Raw genomic sequence first — 7,003 nt, 5'->3', positions numbered from 1 at the left:
ACCCGGGGTTCAAGGCACACAAAGAAAACCAGAAGGGATGAAAAAGGAACCTGAGACCTGGCCTCAGGCTGGGGGGGAGGGGGGGTGAAGCGGGGGTGGGGGGGTGACGTGGTCCAAGACATCAAGCACAGCACGGGTGACCCCATTTCCATCCTCCAATCTCTGTATGGCCCTGCACAGCTTCCGGAGGGAGGCAGGTGGGGGTGGAGCATTGGCCCTGGTACAGCCATGGTCCATGTAGCCGGCTTCTCAGGCCCAGCACCCTCGAATGAGAACTCTACGCCTAGGCTGCAAAGGTCTCCACCGTGAGGCCCTGCTGCTGGCTCACAGGCTCACAGTCCTTTCCCCAGAGGCCTCTTTAGGACATGTTTTCTCCGAACATCAAAGCCTTCTAGGTTCCAGCGTATCTGGGACTGCCCACAACTGGGGTCTGCCCTCATCTGGAGCCACACTACAGCCCCTCTGCTGCCTCCAGATCTGGGCGCCCCCCAGGTTCCTCTTCAACCCATTAGACACTTCACTCTGGCCTGGGTACTTCAGGCTCTCTGGAACAGACAAAGGGGTCCCAGCCCAATAACAATGCCCCCTCTGGCTTCACAATGCTCATTTGCATCTTAAAGGCACCTTCCCCACCACCCCAGCGGCCGAGACTGTTCCTTTGTGTTCCCATCCAGGCCTAAAGCCACTTGACATTCCTAAAGGGGGAGCACCCTTCCCTCACCCCATCTTGCTGGCCACTCAAGGTCACAGCCTCCAGTTCTGACCCAGGAAACACCACAGACCCTCCTTCCATTTGCCAGGCTCTGTCAGGTACCTGTTAGAGGAGGCTTGTTAGAATCCAAACCAGACTGCTGCTCAGACATCATACTTGCAGCAGCACCCCCATACTGATGGGCACCCCACTGAGGGCACTGTCTGTGAATCTCTAGCTAACAGACTTCCAAGTGTCCAGATTTCTCGCTTGGAAAAGTCGTGTGACTACTGTGGTCACACATCCCGTCCCCTCCCCTTTCCCTGCTGATGGCTTCAGGCTGTGAAACCCCATGCTTCAGAAGCTGTAAGAGTGACCCAGACTCTGTCTGCAGAATTGAACTCTCCTCGGACAGACAGCCATGGTGTTGTTTGTCCCTGGCATTAATAACTCTTCTAATGAACTCCTTACCCCCACAATCCAGCTCAGTGTTCTCTTTGAACCCCACTACTCAAGACCTTTCAGTTTGTAGGGAACAGGTGCCCCCACCACTCACAAAGTTGTGGGATCTTAATCCTGCTCCTCCTTGCCTGAGTCTGTGTGTGTCGCTTCAGCCAGGCTGCACTTTGGTTCCTGTCAATCATTTTCTGAGGCTACTTCTCTGCATGAAATGAGACTGGTTCTCAAGCTGTTAGGATCAGGGCCTGGGCCTTAGCAGCCCAGGAACTTCCGCCACCCACCCTCAACAGGTCTGATTACCAGACAAGCAGTAGAGAACATAGATTTAGTGGCCACAGGGAAGAGACAGGGATCCAGCAACACCCCCAACACTATCCTGGCTAGCTAGCATTTCTCCAGCACAGAAGTCGGGCAAGTTGTCAGAATCCTGTGAATTCTCTTTCCAGAAAACAAGCTCCCTCTCTGCCCTCAGCCTTTTCCTTTCCCCATCAGGAGATTCCTGGGAACATTCCAATGTATTGTAAAGTGTTGAGAGCCAACGGCAGAAGCATATATGTCTATAAAACAGTGGTTCTCAACATGGGGGTCCCAAACCCTGTAGGATTGAACAATTCTTTTTCAGGGGTCGCCTAAGACCATCAGAAAACACAGGTGTTTACATTACAAAATTACAGTTATGAAGTAACAACGAAAAAAATTATGGTTGGGGGTCCCCACGACATGAGGAGCTGTATGAAAGGGTGGCAGCGTGAGGGAGGGTGAGTGAGCAGCGCTGCTGTGGAGCATCTTCGCCCCTGCCATGATGATGGTACTATGAGGTTTCAGAGGAGGAGCGAATCGGATGTGGGATCTGGATGTGGGATCTGCAGCAGCCGCTCCCAGCGGCTGTGAAGGAAGGGCGAGGCCTCCCCAAGAGCCTGTGTATCTGCAGGCCTCTGACAGACTCAGGTGCCCTGTTCCCAGAGAACGGCAGGCACACTAATTATTATTCCCTGCAGGAAGTTTACAGACCAGACCTACAGACTCCAGAACAGGAGGGCTCTAAGTGTACCGCGCTCAACCCGATTGCACATGTCATCCCTTCCAACTCCTTACAGCTTGGGAGTCAAACATTCTCTGTCTGGAGTGCAAGCTGCCTGCCCGCTGCTGGGCCTACTCTTTTGTGCTCCCCTTTTTCTGAAACCACTAAGAAGGGGCTCCCACTCTGCCTCAGGGCCCCCGGCATGCTCTTCCATGACATTAATAGCCAAATAAATTCCCTTCCCCAAACGGCAATCTGCCTTAGTGACTCCCGAGAGCCCGGTCCCCAAAAGCGCTCAGTTACAAGAATGCCAAGGAGAAGGCTCACTCACTTGGGATGCCACGTGACTGGGGGTGAGGAGTACTGAGACACAGCTCTGCTCTGAAGAGCTTCCATCAGGCCAAATGGCAAGTCCTGGGATTGCTATGGAGCCTGCCAACCTGAGTTTGATCCCTAGGACGCACATGGTGGAAAGAACTGGCTCTCACCTGCTGTCCTGTGACCTCCACACATATGTGGTGGTATGTGAGCCCTCCCTCCAAACCCCACTCAATATAATTCAAAAAAAATTAAATAGCAAGTCCCTGTCTAGAAAAAAGATAGACACAAAAGCCACAAAAAAAGCACAAGCCAGAGCCAAGCCCCTGAGTAAAGAGGGAAGCAGCACCGGATGATGGGAAGTGCTATGAAGGAAATAATACTGGGAGGCAGCATGGTCGCCCAGAGACTGGGGTGCAGAAGCCTTGAGGCAGGAGCCCTCGGGGAAGGAAAAGGCTAGTGGCTGAAGCTGGAGCCAGGGTGGAGCCTGGCCCCAGCTGCTGCAGAGCGTGCCCTACCAGATGAACGCCAGCCACTGGAGTAGTCGATCAGCAGAGGCTGGCACCACGCACGCCCCTCGCAGACGCGGGGTGAGGCGAGGGTGGAGGTGTGGACAGAGGTAGGGCAGGCTAGTTTGTCAGCAGCATCAAGGAATACACCCCCCAACAGAGCCACCAGCAACCTAAAGGCTCCCTTTCCTTAGACCTCCACTTAGGTGAAGCAAGGTCCTCGCCTGCCTCCAAAAACATTTCAGAATGAGTCAGAGCAGAAGAGTGGCAGTGAGTTCCAGTATTCGGGCGGAGAGAAAGTGAGGCAGCAGAGAGAGGTGGGGGGAAGTATGGAGCGTGAAAAAAGGGGGGACCCCTCACCCAGGAATCTGGTTGAAGCCTCTCACCAGCAGAGAAGCAAGAATTCCAACACAGGTACCTGATTACGGCTGTTCTCTTTCTGGGGAATAGCCTGCAGCTTTCTAGGCCTCTCACTGGAACCCCACTTCCAGGGAAACACACACACACGGCACCCCTTCTGCAGGCCTCCTGGCTCCTGTTTTAGCTAATCAGGTAATTCCACCCGAGGCACCCTTGGAGCCACTATATAATCTCACTAAAAAGATGGCCCAGTGGGTAAAGTGCTTCTTGGTGTGAAAATATGAGGATCTGAGTTCAAATCCCCAGCATCCCCATAAAAGCCCAGTAAGACAGCGTGCCTCTCAAACCCCAATAATGGGGGGGGGGCAATAGGCAGACCCCGGAGTATCACTGGCTAGCCATTCTTTAGGTTCAATGAGCAAGGCTGTCGCCTCAAAAACAAGGTGTCGGGGCTGGAGAGATGGCTGGAGAGAGTGGGAAGAACACTGGGTCAACTCCGTTAAGTTCTTGCAGAGAACCCAAGCAGTTCCCAGCACCCACACGATGGCTTCCAACCATCTGTGACTCCAATTCCCGCAGATCCAATGCCTTCTTCTGACCTCTGCACACATACGGTGCACAGACATATATGCAGGCAAAACACTCACATACACAGTCAAGCATCTTCAAAAAATAAGATGGAGAGTGACAGAAGAAGACACCCACAGCTCCCTCTCCCACGCACATGGGGGAGTGTCCTCACACGCTTTATGCATGGGGAAAGGGAAGTGAAGGGTTTCTTAGCAATCTTTTGAGATGTAACTTGAGAGACACCAAATGGTACACACAGCTAATCATTCCTAAGAGAACTCATCTTGACTCCCTTATAGAAGCCCACATCCATGGTCTCGGGCCTGCTTTCATTCTCTTGAGTACCCTTCTAACAAAATCTCCAACTCTACTTCACGTGGCTAGTCCTGAGATCCTTTTCTACATTAAAACCACAAATTAGCTGGGCCTGAGTCGAGGTCCCTAGAAAAGGAAGGGGCTCGAGTGTGAGGTGTGGCCTGCGTCCGTGTCTCTTCACCACTAACCCAAGGGTGACACAATTCCCAGACATGAGTGTGTGAGGGAAAACAGGGATGGGGAAGAGGAGGGGAGGGCGTGGGAGGGGTCAGTGGGGAAGAGGCTGCTGCTCAAGCAGAAGTAGCTGAGTGCCGATCCCTGGCCCCCAGCTGGGTCTGTCTCTGCAGCTGTTACTCCAGCTCTACCTGGGCAGAGAGACAGCTGCCTGGGCTTGCCTGGGCTCACTGGCCGGCCAGGCTAGCTGAACCTAGGGGCTCCAGCTTCAGCGAGAGCCCCTGTCTGGGAAAATAAGGTACAGAATGACTGAGAAAGACACCCAAGCCATGCATGCAACATGCACACATGCGCGTGCGCATGCGCGCGCACACACAAAGTCACACTCTTTATGTGTCTTTATAATGACTTTCTAAGTTACATTCCTCAGAGTATATAATTTACAATAAGGTTTAAAGATTTAAGCAAAGCTTAAAATGCAAGTAGAGTTTAAAAGTGGGTTAAAATACATGATCTGGCTCACTTTTTTAAATCTTAAATAAAATTCTTTCTGTGCCGGGCGGTGGTGGCACATACCTTTAATTCCAGCACTCGGGAGGCAGAGGCAGATCGATCTCTGTGAGTTCAAGGCCAGCCTGGTCTACAGAGTGAGTTCTAGGACAGCCAGGGCTACACAGAGAAACCCTGTCTCAAAAACCAAACAAACAAAAATCCTTTTGTAAATGAAGTAAGGTGTTTTTATGAGACGCATTCTTGAAGGGGAGGGATGAGAGAAGTGCTACTATGATAAAAACTCAGTGTCACAAGCATTCTGTCCCTGACTAATGACAGTTCATTTGATGTTCAGATATCTTAGGAAAACCGTATTTCTGTGGACAATTTTGGGTTTAGCAGTTGTATTGAGGTTTCTTGACTCTTAGCAAGAAAGACAAACGAGATCCAAGAGACTCTTGTTACCTTTCCTTTCCCTGTCTGTCTAGCCTACCTCACATTGACGGGATGGGAGTGAAAGACAAATCAGTCCTCCTGCCTGAAGCTCCAAGTGAGCCTGTGGGCAGCATCCCAGTGCACAGGACAGGAGGCAGCAGGCTTCTGCTTGGGGGAGGTAGAAGTGGGTGTCATCAGCCCATGGATGGCAACTGAAACCACCAGATGAGCTGCCCTGGAGACAGGGGAGTGAGTCCAGGAGAGCCTCCCCATACAGTGTCTCAACGAGCTCCATAGGGCCTCTGCTAAACCCTGGCCAACATCCTGAGGCTCCTTACCACCCCTTCCTTTGATGGGGTGTGTTGTGGATATTTGTACACTGGATGAAGGTGTATTGATGTGATTGGTGTAATAAAACGCTGAACATCCAATAGCTAGGTAGGAGGTACAGGTGGGACTTCCAGACAGAGTAAGTAAGACAAGGAATCAAGGTGCCTGGGAGAGACTCCAGGAGACATGGAGGAAGCAGGAGTGGGTGGTAAGTGACAGAACGTAGATGAATAGAAATGGTTTAAGTTGTAAGAGCTAGTTAAAAACAAGCCTAAGGCTGGGAGGGGGTAAACACCTTTAGTCCCAGCACTTGGGAGGCAGAGCCAGGAGGATCTCTTTGAGTTCGAGGCCAGCCTGGTCTACATAGATCTGCCTGGCCTGAGTTCAATATCCAGGACAGGCACCAAAACTACGCAGAGAAACCCTGTCTCAAAAAACCAAAAAAAAAAAAAAAAAAAAAAAAAAAAAAATCAAAACAAGCCTAAGCTAAAGCCAAGTTTTCATAAGTCTCCATGTTGTTGTTTGTGAGCTGGTGGCCTGTGGGAGCCCACAGAGGCTTCCTAGTGAGAACTTACCTTACTCAGGGTCAGAGAATCTGAGCTTGCTTTACCCAGCAGGGCTGCATAACAAGATGATTTGGTCACAGGCGTGTTTACCAGGTGTTTGGAAGGGTCTACACTTGGCTGTACCGAGTGCTTTGATCTTGCAAGGGGGAGGTCTTTTGCCTCTTCCTTGGCATGTTATAAAAAAGCCTTCTGAATAAACCTTTGAGGCTGGTGGGTGGGTATTGATCCAGGCCCTCCTGAAGCTATCCTGTGTTTCTGTCTGTCTTCTCGTTGGCTAGATCTCTCTTTCTACCTAACATTTCTTATCCCTCTCTCCTCCTTCCAAGAACCCTAGAAAAGGTGAGAAAGGTAGGAGCTGGACTCCCACAATCACCCACAAATGGCACCAGAATATGGGGCTTAGGTACAAAGGATAAGAGAGGAGGCACCTTGAAGCAGGGAAGCATGCCCGGTAATGAATTAAGTTGAGGCAGGGGTATTCTATTCTTTAGGAATAAAATTGTAAATATAAAGCAAAGTAAAGTTAGGCTGCAGCAAGTATCTATCTCTGTCTATGTTTCTCTCTCTCTCTCTATTTAGTAAGTTAGGTTTAAAGTTGTAAAAAAAAATTTGGTGAAGTTTGGAGAATATAAGTTTTAGGTCCAGGGATATGGTGAAGGTTTAATATAAAGTAATTTACAGTAGAGTAGGGATCCCCCACACACACACACACACAGCATGGACAGGACCTGGGACACAGAAAGCAGTGTCCAGGTAGGACTGA

This window comes from Peromyscus leucopus, chromosome 3 (genome assembly GCF_004664715.2).
Source record: "Peromyscus leucopus breed LL Stock chromosome 3, UCI_PerLeu_2.1, whole genome shotgun sequence".
NCBI lineage: Eukaryota > Metazoa > Chordata > Mammalia > Rodentia > Cricetidae > Peromyscus > Peromyscus leucopus.
This window is presented reverse-complemented; position numbering follows the sequence as displayed.